Here is an 18,472-nt window from a genome sequence, read left to right as displayed (position 1 = left end):
CTGTGTGTGCAGTTTACTGCCAGTTCGACTTGCCATTTAAAACCCCTTGCCAAGCCTTAAACTTACCTTTTATTACATATAAATCACCACTTAGGTAGGCCCTAAGTAACCTTAAGGGCAGGGTGCCATGTAAGTAAAAGGTAGTACATGTACATTTCTGTGAAGTTGGATTTAACATTACTGTTTTAGAAATGCCACTTTTAGAAAGTGGACATTTCACTGTACTTACTGCTCCGTGTGTCTGACAGCCTGTCTCCAATACATGTCTGGGTGGGTGACAGCTACACTTTATGGCCTTTATGCACTATATTCCTTCTAGACGGCCACAGGAAATGAAGTGTATCTGCATTCTGAGCACTCATTTGCATTCTTATAAGACTTCCTGTGCAGGGTGAAATGAGAGCGACTGACTCTTACATTTCAATTGGTAATATTCGTCCAGAGACAAAAAAACAATTTATCCCCCACAGATAGCCTAGCAAACAGGATGGGTTCAATCAATCAATCAGGGGTATATAAAACATGCTACTCACCCGTAAGGGTTCCAAGGCGCTTGAGGGGGGTGCATCTCTGGATCAGTCGAAGAGCCAGGTCTTGAGGCTCTTCCTTAAGGTGTGCAGAGTGGGGGAGTATCTGATGTTGACTGGGAGCTCATTCCAGGTCTTTGCTGCAATGTAGGAGAAGGCTCTTATGCTTCCTCTGGTTCTGCGGATGCATGGGGTCTCTGCGAGGGCAAGGTCGGTGGAGCGGACGTTCCTTTTGGGTACATGGAAGGAGACTGTTTTGTTAAGGTATTTTGGTCCGATGATGTGGAGGGATTTGTAGGTGTGGGTGTGTAGCTTGAAGGTTACTCTCTTCTTGATGGGGAGCAAGTGGAGGTCTCATAGGTGCTGGGTCATGTGCTTGTGTCGATGGGTTCCAAGGACGAGTCGGGCTGCAGAGTTCTGGATGATTTGGAGCTTGTATAGCAGGGTTTTGTTGGTTCTGGCGTAGAGCGCGTTACTGTAGTCCAGTCTGCTGGTTGTGAGTGCTTTGGTGATGGTCTTTCTGCATTCAGGGGATCCACTTGATGGTCTTGGGGAGAATTCAAGGGGAGTTGAAGCAGGTGGAGGCGATGGCGTTGGTCTGGTGGGTCATGGTGAGGGAGAAGTCTAGAATGATGTTGAGGTTCCGAGAGTGGTCCATCAGGGTAGGGGGGTTTCTGAGGGCAGGGGGCCACCAGGAGCTGTCCCACGCAGTTAAGTTTTAGGCAACTGTCACTCATCCAGGCTGCAAAGTTTTTCTGGTGTCTTCGGGGTTCTTTGTGAGAGAGAGGATGAGCTGGGTGTCATCTGCGTAAGATATTATGCTGGAGCCCATGCTGTCTGACGATGGCAGCGAGGGCGGCCATGTAGATGTTGAGAGCGTGGGGCTAAGCAAGGATCCTTAGTGTACTCCACAGTTGATCTCTGTAGGTTCAGAGAGGAAGTGAAGGAGACTGCTCCTTTGGGTTCTGCCGGAGAGAAAGGAGTGGATTCAGCTTAGGCTGGTTCCTCATACACCCGCGTTATGGAGTCTGGCTGCGAGGGTGCAGTGTGAGATGGTGTCGATGGCTGCGGAGAGGTCTAGTAGGATAAGGGCCGCAGTGTGGCCCTGGTCCAGTAGCTAGGCGTGGATGAATCTCTTGGTGGATTTGGCTGTGAAGGGAAGGAGAGAGATGGTCTGGTAGTTTTCAGGTCAGTCGGGTTGGCTGAGGGTTTCTTGAGGAGGGGCTTGACCTCCGCCAGTTTCCAGTCATCGGGGAAGATGCCGTATTCGAGGGGGGCGTTGATGGATGGCCTAGTTCAAGTGCTATGGCGGCAGTGGCTCTGTGGTAGATGTGCATTGGGCAGAGGTCCGTGGGGGTTCCTGAGTGGGTATTCTTCATGGTCATGGTGGTGTCTTCAGTAGGTAGTAGCAGATTTCCAGGTGGTGAAGGACGGCTAGTTGTCAGTGGTGGGGAGGGGGGGCGGTGTCCGGAGTCTGTTCGCTAAAGTTGTTGTAGAGGGCCTTGATTTTCAGGTGGAATTAGGAGCTTAGCTTGTTGCAGAGGTCCTGGGATGGTGTGACATCTGTGGCTTCGCTGGGGGGGTTTGGTGAACGTATAATGTAGAAGAGTTATTTTGTGTTACTTGCTTTGGTGTGGATTTTGTTCTTTCTAAAGGTCCGCTTGGTGGCCCTTATGCGCTGGTGGTATTCATCTATGGCGTTTCTGTAGTTGTTCTGGTCTTCAGTGGGTTTCCTGTTCCGCCAGAGTTTCTCGAGGTCCGAGAAACTCCGAGTTCAGCTTCAGTCGGCTGTTCCTCATCCATTCAGCAACGGCCTTCATTCCTTCGTGAAGGCTGGCTTTGGCGGTATGGGGGTCCTTGGTGAGGGAGAGTATCAGCTGGGTGTCATCAGCGTAGGAGAGGATGTTGTTGGTCATGCCGATGGGCGACGTGGGCGAGCGCTGCCATGTAGGCGTTAAACAGAGTTGGGTTGAGAGATGAGCCCTGGGGTACGCCGTAGATGATCTCGGTGGCTTTGGAGCGGAGGGGGGAAGGCGGACGCTCTGTGTTCTGCCGGAGAGGAAGGAGGCTGTCCAGTCCAGGGCCTTCTCTTGGATCCCAGCGTTGTGGAGGCATGTTCGTAGTGTGTGGTGACAGACCGTGTCGAAGGCAGCTGACAGGTCCAGGAGGATGAGGGTCGCCGTTTCTCCGTTGTCCAGCAGGGACTTGATGTCATCGGTGGCGGTGATGAGTGCAGTCTCGGTGCTGTGGTTGCTGTGGAACCCGGACTGGGAAGGGTCCAGGATGTTGTTCTCCTCGAGGTAGCGGGTCAGTTGTTCGTTGACGGTCTTCTCAATGACCTTTGCCGGGAACGGGAGCAGGGAGATGGGCCGGAAGTTCTTGAGGTCCTTGCGGTCCGCCTTGGGTTACTTGAGTAAGGCGTTGATCTCGGCGTGCTTCCAGCTCTCCGGGAAGGTTGCTGTCTCGAAGGAGGTGTTGATAACTTTCCGGAGATGGGGTGCGATGGATGTGCTTGCTTTGTTGAAGATGTGGTGTGGGCATGGATCTGACGGAGATCTGGAGTGGATGGTGTTCATGATTTTGATGGTGTCATCGTCATTGATGTTGGTCCAAGTAGAGCAGGCGGTTGGTGCGGATGGTGGTCGTGGGGGCGGAGGTCTCAGTGATTGTCGTGGCGGTCATGGCATTGAAACTGTTGTGGATGTCTGTGACCTTGCGGTGGAAGAAGATGGCCAGCGAGTCGCACAGGTCTTGCGAGGGTGGGACGTCGTTGGTGTTGGAGCTGGGGTTGGAGAGTTCCTTCACGATGTTGAAGAGCTCTTTGCTGTTGTGCGCGTTGTTGTCTAGGCGGTCTTTGAAGGAGGCCCTTTTGGCTGATCTGATGAGGTGATGGTGTCTATGGGTGGCATTCTTGTGGGCGGCGTGGCTGTCCTGTGTTCGTTCACAGAGCCAGATCTTCTCCAGCTTTCAGCAGGTTTGCCTGGAGGCCCGGAGGTCTTCAGTGAACCAGCTGGCTTTCTTGTTGGTATGATTGTTGGAGGGTTTCTTGATCGGGGAGTGGGTGTTGGTGCAGTCGTTGATCCACTGTCTTAGGTTCTTAGCGGCAGTGTCGGGGTCGGTATGGTCGGCGGGTGGGCTCTGGGCAAGGGTGGTGGTTTGCTGGTCTTCGGTGACTTTGCTCCAGCAGCGGTGAGGCATCTGTTGGGTGAGGTGGTGCGTGGTGGGTTTCTTGAAGGTGAAGTGGATGCAGCGGTGGTCGGTCCAGTGGAGTTCGGTGGTATGGTTGAAGGAGACGTGGGGGCTTGCGGAGGAGATGGGGCCAAGCGTGTGACCAGCAGAGTGGGTGGGTGTTGTGACGAGTTGTCTGAGTCCGAGGTTGGCTAGGTTGTCGATCAGGGTGGTGGAGTTGGTGTTGTCATTGTTCTCGAGGTGGAAGTTCAGGTCCCCGAGGAGGATGTAGTCCATGGAGGTGAGGGCGTGTGTGCTGACGAAGTCGGCGATGGCGTCGCTGAACTGTGGTCGGGGTCCGGGTGGTCTGTAGATCAGGGTGGTGCTGGGGTCGGTGTGGTTCTGGATGTGCAGGTGTTCGGCGGTGCTGAGGGTGTCGTCAGTGTTGGTGGAGACTCTGAGAGTGTTTCTGTGGACAATGGCGATTCCTCCTCCCGTTCTGTTGGTGCGGTCCTTGCGGGTGATCTTGTAGCCTTCCGGGACCACTATGGCTATGTCGGGTGCCTAGGCGGGGTTCAGCCAGGTCTCCGTCAGGAAGGCGACGTCTGGGGAGGTTGAGTCGAGTAGGTCCCAGAGTTCAACTGCATTTTTTCTGGAGGAGCGGGTGTTGAGAAGGATGCATCTTAGGTGGTTGGATTCTTTCCTAGTCGGCAGCGTGGTGGGGCGGATGCTTGTGAAGCTGCAGTTCCGGCAGTTGAAAGCTCCGTGGATGCGCTTTGGGGTGGCCAGAAAGCAGATGTGTGATCATCCGGTGTTGAGTGCGTGGAGGGTTCTGCCATCGTAGTGGTGTCGGGTGTTGTGGCGTTCGTGGTGTCCAGTGTCCTGGCGCTGGAAGCGGTCCAGGCACGGACAGGCACAGACGGCTTGCCTTAGGTGCGCCAGCGGCGCGCCCGCTGAGGCGGCCGTGTAGCGGCTTCCATAGGAGGGGATGTGGGAGGGAGGAGCAGCTGGGATGTGGGAGCACGGCGGCGAATGGGATTGCAGGTGGGCGGGGCCACAGGGACGCAGCCGCGGGAAAAATGGGCGGGCCGCGGGAGAACTGTGCACAGGAAGGAAAAACAAATTTAGGCAAGAAAGCAAGTAGAGGCACAGAGGAATAAAAATTAGTCTGGGCAAGAAAGCAAGTTAGGCACAGGGGAATAAAAACAAGTTTGGGCAAGAGAGCAAGAACAGGCACCGGGTAATAAAAACAAGTCTTGGCAAGAAAGCAAGTACAGGCACAGGGGAACATGTCTGGGCAAGACAGAAAGTTAGGCACAGGGGAAAAATACAAGATTAGGCAAAAACAATGCAGGCAGAGCCGTGCAGCAGTGTGGGGAGCGACCTGCCTGCGAGCAAAGTGTCACAAAGACAGACACAGGCTCAAAAGAGAAAAAAACAGCAGAAATGGTCACAAGGACATAACCAGACAACAGCGTCAGCAGAAGAGCATTGCTCCCCCGCTGGGCCACGAGGGAGCCTGCGGGAGGAGGAGGGCCTCGACACATACTTGAGCAGCAGTTCCCAGACCAACAGTGCCGGAGCGGTGGCACTTGACGGCGGAGCTGCGGGGGAGAGTCGGTCTCTGACCAGGCAGTAAGGGGTCTTGCTCGCACTCCAGTCTCTGGTTCAAAGGGATCATTCTGCACTTCAGAGAGGGGCTTTGAAGTCACCCCCTACATCACTTTTGTGTACATATACTGGGTCTCTGACCACCTAAAACCATACACTTCTGGATCTTGAACTCCTCTGTAAAAAGGAATGCTGTGCTGCTTAAAGGACTCAACTGTACTGCTTTTCTGGAAGGAATGCTTTTCTTTGTGCAACCCTGCTGTCTGCTGCTCCCTGATTGCTGAAGGACAGCTGGACTCTGTCTTCCATCCAAGTGAGCTCAAAGGGCTTGCTGGCTTGCCTCCTGCCTTCTGTAGTCTCAGGGACTCAAACATCTTTCTGCAATTCTGCTGGAGTCTGCCTTCTGTGAGTCCTCCCCTTGCCTGAGGTGTCCTCTCCAAGTTTTGGTCCTCAGAAGTAGGTTCTGCAGCTGTTATGCTACAAAATTGACTCATTGTCATCACTTCACTGATCGAAACCGACACAGTGCCCTTTGAAGCCGATGCAGGGCTAATCCAATGACAGCTCTGCATGGCTCGATGATGACGTGGGACATGACTGCGAGGTGTGACGAAGATGCAGCTCTGATCAGAGGTCCTGATAGCGGCTCATCTTCGACTCATCAACCAGACTGCGAGGTTCGATAATGACGCAGCACCGATCAGAAGTCCCAACTGCTATGCTTGGCTTTGAAGCACCACCCCGACTGTGTGAAAGGGAACACATGCATTGTCTTCACTGTGAGGAGAAAATCAACAAATTTTGCTGCTTGTGACTAGGAAAGGTACTTTGTTCACTGTGGCCTTGCATTGGTCCTGTAGCCAGCCTGCATTTCCATGAGGTTAGTCCGAACTTGACTTTGCCCTGGTTCAACATGACCTTAAAGTATCCTTATTAGCACTACTTGCTTCTAAGTGCTTTACTGCATAAAATTCAATATCACAACTTCTATTTATTGCATTTTTGTTATCTTGATCTTGTTTTGTTTACAATATAATAATCTATTTTTATAATACAAGGGTGTATTCTTTTTGCTGTGAATTCCTTGTTTTACTGTGTGAGTGTGTTGCACAGATACTTTATTAATTGCCTCTTTAGGTAAGCCTGACTGCTCTGTGCCAAGCTACTAGAGGATTATCCCCAGGTTATCATTTAGTGTGTATCTAGCTTAAGCTGACCAGAGTGGTGGTTCCTGGCCTAGGTGCATACCTCATTAAACCAGGAATCCCATTTCTAGCAGTAAGAGACATGTTTTGTACGTTTTTGCGTAAACCGATGCAGTATCAAAAGTTGCTGTATTGCATCATGTGAAAAAGAGAGAGCAAAACAGTGTATATGTACTAAGCTTTGACGCTATTTTTCATCTCCCCCTTCACTGGCAAACTTTTGACTACCTTGTACCAACACACATCATTGCACCATACTACAAGTGTATGAGCATGAAGTTAGGCTTAGGTTTTGTACTTGAAGGGTAACCTTCCAATACAAAAAACTGCACTTATCAATAGTTTAAAATTTCCCAATTTGTATGTGTGCTGCACAGTGCATCACAAATGCAAAATTGGAAATATTTTTGAAAAAAAACGTTTTGAAAAATGTACACCTGCATCAAGGAGGCATTCATTTTTTTGTCTATCTTGTTAGTAGATAGGGCTCTGCATTGAAATCAATAGGTGTTTGCATTTGAATCCCCATGAACTACTCATTAAGCACCTCTTTGATGCAAGCAGAGCAAAGGAGGGCCATTTTTTAAAGCAAATCAGGATTTGCACTGCAAAGTAAATCCCAAAATGATACTTTACACAGTTTGAACACCTTTGAGGCGCAACCCCAGTGCAAATAGTTAGTAAATCTGTCACAAAAAATCTGGAAACCAGTTTAGAATCTAAGTGAACTGTGGTATGACAAAATGACAAAGCAACTCAATGTGAACTAGGCCAATAGGATTGAATTGTAGAGCTTGTAAAGAACCGGGCTATTTAGAATAAAATATGTTGACTTTATGTGGTTTTTACGTATTGCTGCAGAAATTGAGTGAGGTTTGCTTTGAAATCACTACATATTGAACCATGGTTTTTAAAGCTGTCAGCCTTAAGGGGGTCTTCCCACAAAGATTTTAGTCAGATTGTAAATTTCAATTCTGAAAATGGCACTTCTAGAGGGTTGGTATTTTCTTACCGTACCCATTTCTTGCCTGTAATCTGTCTCTGGTTACATGACTAGGTGTAGCAGACTGGTGGATTTTGTGTATTTCTCCTAGAATGGCACACAGAATAGGGAGCTTTGGTGTGCTTGGATGGGCAATCATTAGCAGGATGGGAGGGAGAAGCTCGGCACAGCTCCATAACACCTGAATCTGCAGTGTCCTGCATCCACACAAAGGGCTGCATACTGCCTCAAGTTAGTCTGGAGCCAAAATAAGGATGGCAGGATGCCTGGGGGCATTAAAGGAAAACCTCTAGAGGCTTCATCCCCACTTCAAAGGCACATCTGGGCAAAAATACAGGACCTCCTACGCCACCACTTCACTACAATTCTGAACCTATGGATACTCTGCAAGGGAGAAGGACTAATGTGATGCTGAAGGACTGCCACTCTGCTGGGCTTCACTCTGCTGGATTACTGCTTGCCCTGCTGACCTCCTTCCTGCTGCCCTCCTTCCTTGTTGAGAGGGAATAGACCTACATCGTTTGAACCCATAAACCAGACTGTCTCCAAGGGCTAGTTGGTTGGCCTCCTGAAGTGAAGCCTCAAGTACATAACAGGCTTTCAACAATATTGCACCTGCGCATGGACTCTTCCATATGTTTGTGTACCCTGCCAAGGTGTGCTACCCCAGACCTCGACCCTTGGAAGTGGGCTTAAGGTGCTTTGCAGCCTCTGTGGATCCAGTGGAACTGATTAATCTCCTCTCCTGTGCAGCACATCGCCCCTGCTGTGTGTATTGGACCTATCGTGATAACCCGCATTGCTGCTGCATCCCTCGTTGCATTAGGAGCTGCAGCTGTGCAATGCATCATCAGTGCAGGCCCTTACTTCTCTCATCAATGTCAGCCTTGATGATGGTGCCGGACTCTCTATCGTATTCTCACAGAGCCTTAGAAAAGATGCATCACCCTGATTGCACGTCAAATCTCCGACTCCAAGCTTCCCATTGCAAGCCCTCATCGACGATGCAATAGGGCCTCACACCACATCCTTGCTGCATCTCAAAAGCGATTCACCACTACGGCTGTGTGACATATATTTGAACCAGATCCCTGCAGCACTCTGTGAACCAGGAATGGAAGCACTTTGTTGAGTGAGCCTAACTGGGTCCCTGTAGTCAGCCCGCACTGAATCCCAGTCAGCCTAAACTTGTGACTTTGTCCCAGTCCGGCGCAACCAGATCCCACAGTTGGTGCTTTACGCCTTTTGGTGCTGTTTCTACTAAAACCTTTAAAATTGAAAATATCCAGTTCCACTGATTGGATTTTTGTCATTTGGTCTGGTTTTATTTACTTAAAATTACTGTTTTTCTAACTCTAGTGCAGGCTTGTTTTGTGGTGCGTTTTCACTATGTTGCAGTTTGAAGTGTTGCACAAATACTTTATACATTGACTCAGAATTAAGTCTGATTGTTCTGTGACAAGCTACCTGAGGGTTGACCACAGGTTAATTTAGGGTTCGCTTGTGACTTTGCCCTGAGAATTGTGGTGGCTGTTAAGAAGAGTTTAGCCCCTTTCAACCAGTAACCCAATTTCTCACAATGACCGTTTGAGTATACTATATTACTTATGCTGATATAATGTTACTTCTTGTAGCAAGTGATAAGCTAGAGGAGTAGAGACAGCCCATTCCATGATCGGTTGCATCAAAAGAGTAACAATAATACAACATAACATGTATTTCTGAAGCGTACATTCACTTGTTGGTTTTTAGTGCTGAACTACAGGTAACCTTGGTTACATAAATTATGTGAAGATTTTTTTTTGCCTTTCAGAGGATGAAAAGCTGGTTATACCAACCAAGATAAGATCCTGCAACAATGGGCCTCCACACACATGCTTGCAGTGGAGGCATCACACCTTTCTGAAGGCTCAGTGGATGAATATTTAAGAGAGCACCTCTCTCCACACATCGGACAGCAAAGTAGTGAGGACAATTGTGGTACTCTTTAATAAGTTAATAAATCTATTTTCCTGACTAGAGGTCTAATAATTTGATATGTGCACAATATCAACAATTGAAGCCTTCCAACAGCACAATTTACATGTAGGTAAGGAACAATATTAAAGGCGATTAAGACATGATGTAAGGTCTAGTAATGATTAAACTCTCTGTCAACAACGAGCACACTGGCTTTGTATTCCATTGTTAACAGTTCTGAACTCAGTTTCAGATAATAGGACAGATTGTCCTCATGTTCATCAAACGGAACAGCTTATTGGCAAGGTAGAGGCTGTGATTTCCTTAAGTATTTTTAGTATAACAACCAGATACAGGCGTATCTAACTTCTCAATCTCAGAAAATATCAAAGAAGGCGACTGTTAGTGTAAATTGCTATCATTCTGAATAAAGAGCACACATGTGATTTTTAGAAAATTTTACCAGCTAGATCTTTGATGAAAATTAGAAATGTACTTTAGGAAGTACCAGCCCAGATTCACAGAACTAACTGAAGACAAAATGCTAAACTTACTACTATTTTGGAATTCACAGAAGGCTCTTACTCTTTTTGGTATTTACAAAAGTCACTTACTCATTTCGGTATTCACAGGAGTTAGGAGTCCTAACTTTAGGACTCCTAAATGCCTTCTGTTAATACCGAAAGTCTTAAAGTTAGGATTTTTCTCAGTTTAGGAGTAGTAAAGTTAGGACTCCTAACTTTAGGACTCCTAAATGCCTTCTATGAATACCGAAAGTCTTTAAGTTAGGATTTTTCTCCGTTTAGTAGTCCTAAGGTTAGGAGTCCTAACTTTACTACTCCTAAACTGAGAAAAATCCTAACTTTAAGGCTTTCGGTATTCACAGAAGGCATTTAGGAGTCCTAAAGTTAGGACTCCTAACTTCTGTTAATACCAAAATGAGTAAGTGCCTTCTGTGAATACCAACATGGTAGTAAGTGTAGCATTTTGTCTTAAGTTAGTTCTGTGAATCGGGCCCACTGAGAGCAACTCAAAACTAGTCCTGCCTCCATTTTTGACCTCCTAACCAGACAGGATTCAATCCCATTGAGAGAGTAGCTTTCCCTGGAACAGATTTGGAGTAACCACAGAGGAGGGGGTTGCTCATTACCCTGGCCACACCTCAAAGTTGGGCTCAGGAGGTCTAGCGGAAGAAAGGTTTTGCTATGTGGGCTCTACGGAGGAAGGGAAACTGTGGGGTTGTTTGTAGTAGGGCACACAGAAAATGATGCAAAACTGGTAGCAGTTACCTGTGGAAAATGTTTTCCTATTGGTTAGGGAGGGGCAGGAGTCACTCCACACCCACAGGCTAGCCCCAGGCATAAATGTGGCCCCCATAGGTACACACTTCAGAAAATAACTAGACCTATTGAAAACAATAGGACTGCACCTGCTGTTGGGACCTGCAAGGAGAACCCTAAAGGATCAGCTCCTATCTTGCACCCTGAACTAAGAAGTGGACTCCAAAGGACAGTGGCTGCCCTCCAGACTCAAATCTGAAAGAGGAACACCTTCCTGGAAGAGCCCAGCTGACTAACTCCAACTGGGACAGCCATGGACCTTGCTCGTAGCTTCTGTGAAGTACGTCCTTCTCACAAGTACAGTTCTTGAGGTCCTGGAACACTCAGCTGATGTAATAGTGTACTCTTCCTGTTATATCCTTAAAACATTGGGGACTTAGAAATTCCCTAATTTTTTTACCCGAAAACCTTTGAGCAACCAGGACCAACCTGCTTGCCAATCCGCCAATAGTACACTGCCGGTGGACTTAACTTCGCCGTAGCTCCCACTAAGCTTTCTGCTCGAAGCCGGAATCCTTCGACATTGAGGACTCTTTGACTCACTCCACCAGCTCCAGCCCCGCCACTATCGAAGAGGACCCAATCAACACTGAAGACCACATGGTGGGCAAACTCAAACATCCCCTGCTAAAGCTTTTCCCACCTAAAGCAACATTTTTACCAAGGCTCATTCTAGGTGCCAGGACTCTGGTTAGGGTTGAGTCCTTCCTGTTCCTGCCAGTCCCTTCCCTGCTTCCACTGAAGAATGTCTACCATTGAAGGTAACTTTTCCACTGAGGCAAACCTGGGCCACGTATCTGACTCGCACTCCATCGCGATTGTCCTTAAACATTGTCCTTGTCCCTTCTAGAAAGACCAGTTGCCCTTTAATGGCACGTTGCACTTTTTTGTGCTACTTTTATTTTACAAAAATCATTTCTCCAATTCCTTTGTTTTTCTGTTGTTTTGGTGTCATTTTAGTCATGAAAGTAATATAGTTTTTATTAATTTGGAGTAAGATTTTTGTTTGTTGTGCTTTTTACTTTTTAACAGTTTGGGACTTCTAAATTCTTCACACATTTCCTTAAGTTCAGACTGTCTGCACTGTGTCATAGCTACCAGGGCCTGAGTTCAGGTTTAATATACTGAAACCTTTAGCAGACTGTACATAAATAGTGATGTTATTACTTGAGGTAGACCACTAGACACCACAATTAATAATCCACCATCGCACACTCACGATTATATCAATACTAACAAAGGTACTGTGTCTTCACCACAAATGCTCCGATGCCCCGATGAGGGACTCAGCCTTGACCAATAGGACTGCTTAGGAGGAGTGCATATGTATAGAAGTGGAGGTTAGACACTTAACAATACAGTATATGTCCCTATCCCCGATATTGCTTCAACAACTGGAAGTGGCCAGAATTGTGAGGACATTACGCTCCAAAGTGACTAAACGTGCATGGATACAACTTAAATACCATCATTATGAGAGGGGAGAGAAGGCGGTGTGGTTATTGGCCACTAACCAACGACAAAGGGAATCTCAAATTATTTGTTCAACAATAAATTACTGCTGAAGGTGGTTTACTGATGCATACTGTTGAAATTTTACAAAGTTTTGTGACATGCTATTAACCACTCTATAATTCCACGCAACCTTCTGCTAAAGCCAAAATGCAACCGTTTGTAAGAGCCTTAAAACACTCCTCTTTGACTGCAGGATAGAGCACTCCTAGAAAGAGAAACCATTGAGGAAGGGATTGCGAAAGCAGTTTCACCATTGCCCGCTTGTTGTTCTCCAGAGGAGGGATGTTCCCTTGGAGAATTTTGTAGGACAAATAAACCACAATTTGTTCCCCTGTTGTCAAGATTTGTTAAGAGGCTGAGACTAATCGTTCTCTAAAACCTCTGTCTAATAAAGTCTTTTTCTTCTTGTAATGCTGGGGAAAGACACATATAAAGTGCTAGTTATCTGACTATTTCACTTATTAAAATAGAAGTGACAATATGAAAATACCCTTTAGTGCATGAGTCACAAGTTGGCTTTGTCCTTGGGAGAACATCCAGGAACTATTTGGTACCCTCTCCACATATTTTTGGAACATCAGAAATTGACAGAAGGAATCGCTAGCCCTTTCATTGGATGCAGGGAAAGCTTTTGATAAGGCACTGTGGGAGTATCTTGTTGGCATCCTTGAGGGGGCTGGACAAGGTCAAGATGTTATCGCTAAAGGGCACTATTTATATGATAAACTGACAGCATGTATTAATTATGGGGATACATACCTCATCCGATCCGGATCCACCGAGGTAAGAAAAAAGGGATGTTTTCTAGCACCACACCCATTTGTATTGCCTCAAAAACCTCTGTCAACTGCAGTTTCACCTCATTGATGGTATATAAAGTTGTCATGGAAACCTTTGCAGTTCAGATAAAAGCGTTTTTATACATCAATGACATTCTGCTGACATTCACTGATCTCACTGCTTCTGTATCAGCCGTTATATCATTTATAAAGGCTTTTTCGTGGCTTTTTCTGGCTATAAAACTAACTGGAATGAATGTGAAACATTTCCTCTGACTAAATGCACTGCCAAAGGTAGCAGAGCTTTCATATAAATTGGATACCTAAAGGTCTGACTCGTCTGTACATTGCGGTAAAAAGAAGACAAGAACAGATGATGAATGACAATCTGACTCATGTCTGCTGGCTTCACGCGAAGGACCCTGCCCTGCCACCCCACTTGATCTATCATCATGGGGAAGAGTACAGGTGGTAGATCTTGACAAGCCTCCACTCTGACATCGCCTCAATTCACACGGGGGATAACAAACCAAGATGGAACCTGAGTGTTCTATGGGCACACGCTACCTCAGGGGGTCTACGACTCCCTAATATGACTTTATATCACTATGCACATCGCATTTATTACGCTGCCTGCTGCCTATCTAATATGGCTAGGTATCTCCCTTGTCTGCTTGGGCACCAATATATGTCAGCCAGGCCTCTGCTTATGGGATAATACATTTACTTCTTGTTGATTGCATGCAAAAAGAATGTGTGGCAAAGGTACATCTAGAGGAAATAGTGCATGTGATGTAGTACAAACATAAAAACAAGAAATCATTTAACTTACCCTCTCTTGTAAAAACATGGTAAAAGTATTAGACCGATTTCCAAGGAAGGGCTCAACTTTAGAATTTGGAAAGAATTTAGGATGGAGAAAATATTCATTCAGACATTAAACAAACTATATAAAGGTCCAGCGGCGTGCATTATCTGTGGGCTGTATGTATCAAATGCCTTCAAACTACTGACAGTGACACACCCCTTTTGATACTGTGGCCCGGGAGCCCCTTTCCCAGGGCCTCAGACTGTATACAAATACCAAAGAACTCTGAAGACAAGGAAACACTCTAAACAATTTACGGGCACGGAGTGGTGGAGAAGTCCTAGGAATAACATACTTTTACATAAGGTAAAAATTTATCTTTTATCAAGCAACGTCGAGTATTTGTTCTGAGAAGGAGGGGGTTAGCTATTTTCTTCCGATGTAATATAGTAGGTATATTTAATTTACCTGCGTGAGGTTTCTAATGCTTTAAAGATACAATAGATACTTTAAATACATTAAAATTGCAAGATTTCTAGCAATAAAGAATGTTTCGTAAAGGGCTTTGTCCTGCACATATGTCATTTCTAAGTGCTATAAATAACAAACGTTATTATCATCCAGTGTATGATACTCAACACACCAACCTCAGAAGGCTGGACCTATCTGGGCGATATTTAAACTCAAATCGTCCAAACACTGCAAATCAATAGCGCGCATCTAATTCATTGACTCACCCTTGTACCGAAGATAAAACAAAGAAAGGCGCCTGCAAAGGTAAGAAAGTCTCAAGGCAGAAATGGCAGTAAATAACACAGTGATTTTTCGAGTGGAATACACTGAAAACATGAATAAACTCGACAGAGCACAAACCGACCAAAGAGGAGATTGAGCCTCTAACATAATGCCAATTTTACCTCACATCAACCCAAAACAGTTGAAAGGTGCAATAGTTTCGACATAGTATTAAACAAATGAATCAACAGGATTGCTGTCTCAATTAGATATAAAAGGACAGAGTACAGAATATGGACCAGCAAAGGATCAACTTCTTCCAGATACAAGGAAGAGGTGGGGGATATCACATTTGACCACATGAGATAACATTCTAAGTCGGGGCAATGCAAAGTGAATTCATATTACTAGCTTCCCACTTCCATGCTATCACTGCTCTGATCAAGGTGCCTACAGCACTGCACACGTCCTTTTCAAATAGAATCACATCAAGAAACTCACAAGCTGTCCAGTGAAGGTGCATCTCTACTTCAGCAACGGTATGGTCTGTGCGGGACAGGCAGTAAGAGGCATTTTTACAAGGAATTTCCTGCGCTGGCCTATGCCATATCAAAAGTACAGGAATACACTGTATTTAACAGATACTGTGCATTACTGTCCTTTCAGCCAGTGCCGGCGCACATTTTGCATCCATGCTCCAATGTGCGCACCAATGCACCATGCTGCAAGGATGTCTGTGTTGTTCGCATGATTGTTTTTGTGCTGCAAGGGGCCCCTTCCTACACAAAAACAATAACAGGAAGTGTTTTCCTCTTTCAATGTGGGCTGCAGAATGCAGCAGATGTGAAAAGAGGAAAAAATGAAGAGATATGTAAACATTTCTTCCCGTTACGCCTGCTCTAGGGAGGTGCAAGGTTTTGGTGCTGCCCCAGGTTTACCTGATGTTGTAAATCTGGGGCAGTGTCAAATTCCATGGCTGTTGAGTGGGAACACCCACAGCAACGCCCATAAAACGCCTCTTTCATGCAGAGTGGGGCAATGCAGTGATGTGTGCTGCCTCAACTTACTCCATATCTACAAGGCCATGAAAAGGCATGCTGGGTGGCTTTACATGGCCTTGTAGATATGGCTAAGCCCTGTGTAAAAAGTGACATTCCAGTAGCATGCAGGGCTTGTAAATATGCCCCTTAGGGCCTTATTTATAATAAATGATGCATTGCTGTGTCTAGGCAGCGATGCGTCAACATTTCTTGCACCTGCATGAAAAATCCTTACGACAATATGAAGCTCCATGGTGCAAGTCCCCAAGGGTGCATCAGAAATTCTGACATATCTGTGGGAAGGATGCCGCCAAGGCATCTCCCCTAAAAGTGGCACATTGCTGTAGTTGGTGATAAAACTGACACAACTACAGCAATGTGTCCAAAGAGGTGTCAGTTTTGGCTGATACAAGTAGTCTACTGTGCGGGGACCAATGTAATGGAGTGTCAAAAGGTGAAAAATGCCCCTTGCTCTCAATTACATTGGTCCAAGGATGTCAAGCATACAAGTGGGCACATTGTACTGCCATGCCTACGTATGTGTGACATAAGTCATTAATGGCGTGTAATGTGTGAAATACTGTGTTTTGACTACCTAATGTGTGCACTTTCCTGTGAGGGGATGTGACTTGATTGTCTATTACACAGTTTCAATTCATTCAGCTGGCCTAAGTCCTGTGCAAAAGTCATTGCCTTATTCCTACATCTGGGTTTAGTTGCGTAGGAATTTTGACACATCTCAAGTGCAGCAGTCTGATGATGCGTGACTTTTAGAAAAAGTCATAAATACCACTGGGTCTTTTATGGGGGATTTTACGAAAGAATGGCTACCTCACATATATTAATTCTAACGTGACGCAGCCGAATCTGACGGAGGCAAAAACCATGCATCCCGATGAAAAGTGACCCCTCTGCCCAGATGTGTCACTTAGCAAATATTGAGGAAAGAAAGCACCACCACTGCGTCAAAAATTACAGCGGCAATGAAAGCTCCTTGAAAATATGCTCCTTAGGGGACTATATCAAGTCTCTTGCGCCACCGGAGCCTCACTTTTTTTGATGCTCCAGTGGTGAAGTGTGCTAGCCCATATTTACAAGGCCACGCAAAGCCACCCTGCCTGTCGGTCTTCCCGCGCAACACCAATGTATTCTGACGCATTCCGAGATTTACAAGGTTTCGTAAACTTGGGAATGTGTCAGATTCTAATGCAATGCCAGGAATAAAAGTGGTGCAATGAGAAGAAATACCTTTATTTATTCTCGTGTTTTCCTCTTTCTATGTGTTCTGCAGAATAAGGAGGAGAATGCCATCAATGATTGTTTTTGTGCGAGAAGGTCTCCCTTCATGCACCAAAACATTCATCCCTGCAACAAACCTGGGTGCAAAGGTGCCTGCATTGGCGCTAGGCAGCCTATTGTGCACCAGCACCGAGGAAGGCATAGGGATAAATCGCATTGTGGGCTTGCAGCACCGCACTGTCATTATCTTTAAATATGACCCTTACTTTTCAACCGTTTTAGCCTTGTTTGGTCTCATTTTTGAGTTAGGCATTCAGAAATAAAGCACACACTTGTCCGATGGTTGTCTGGAAGCTGGCACTCACAGAAATAGTAGACACTTGGTCTAGACGGCAACCTATTGTGCTGTGTATGGTAACATTTGTGGTGCATTCTATCGGCCCCTCTGGACATCTAACTAATTTAGAGCTTCATATATGGCCGAAATCCCAACTCTCACCATCAAAGCTTTGGAAGTAGCAGCACTAACTCGTCCAAAGATGTCAGTAGACGCTTCAGTCTCTCCCGCTACTGTGTCTAATCCACCACCTTGTAAACTGCATATGGCACCAGGAAAAAACTCCAGGAAAAAGGTGATCGACTTACTTTCATTTTCGCAAAACTGTGCCTCTACAATTCAAACACCCCACAGCATGTTAGGGGGCCAAGATATTGAGGTGGAAAAGACATCTTCAGCCCAGACGAGTGAGAGTCCATCTCCACAGCAGCTCATTCTGTGGTAGAGACTCCAGCTCTGAGAAATAAGTGTGCCATCATTGTGGTAAACTTAAATAAGTGTCTACTCTAATTACGGCGGAGCAGCTAATTAAAATTCCACCAGTAAAACCGAAATGGAGCCCCAAGTATCCTAAAATTAAATCAGGCTTTCTAAAATACACCGATGGCGTTTGATGTACCTTTTTTTTAAAATATATTTGTTGTAACATAAAGGAATTATCAGGCAGTGTTATCTATCTGGCTTGTTGTATAATGACTGGAGCTAGGATTGCATCAGATTGAGGAGGTGAGGTTCAGAAGGTACATGGGTGTGCATGGTGGACACAGCAGGGAGTGGAGAGCGGATATCAAGAGAGATCACATTAAAAGCTAAATATGCATTACAGAGGAGTGAACATGAGGAGAAGTGAGTCTCAGGTTAAAAATGTGCCTTGCTGCAAACATCATCATTACTGTTCAGCGCTGGCCTCTATCCAAGTCAACCGACAAACTTGCAGCAGTCCAGGCGTGATGGATGGATGCGGTGGGTACATGTTTTATGTTTTCCATTATTTGTTTTAATGGATTTGGAAAATGTTACATGCTATCTGAAAATGAAATTGGAATCAGAACATTTCTTCGATAACCAATTGATTGTTATGACAAACCCATGAATGAAAACATTATTCTATTTTTGTTATAAATCCTACCAAGGCATGTCTGATACTCCGCATGGGTGCAATGTATTGTGACATGTTATGTTTTGAAAAGGAGAAATCCCACTTCT

This window comes from Lissotriton vulgaris, chromosome 3_2 (genome assembly GCF_964263255.1).
Source record: "Lissotriton vulgaris chromosome 3_2, aLisVul1.2, whole genome shotgun sequence".
NCBI classification, from domain to species: Eukaryota; Metazoa; Chordata; class Amphibia; order Caudata; family Salamandridae; genus Lissotriton; species Lissotriton vulgaris.
Note: the sequence above shows the minus strand (reverse complement) of the source record.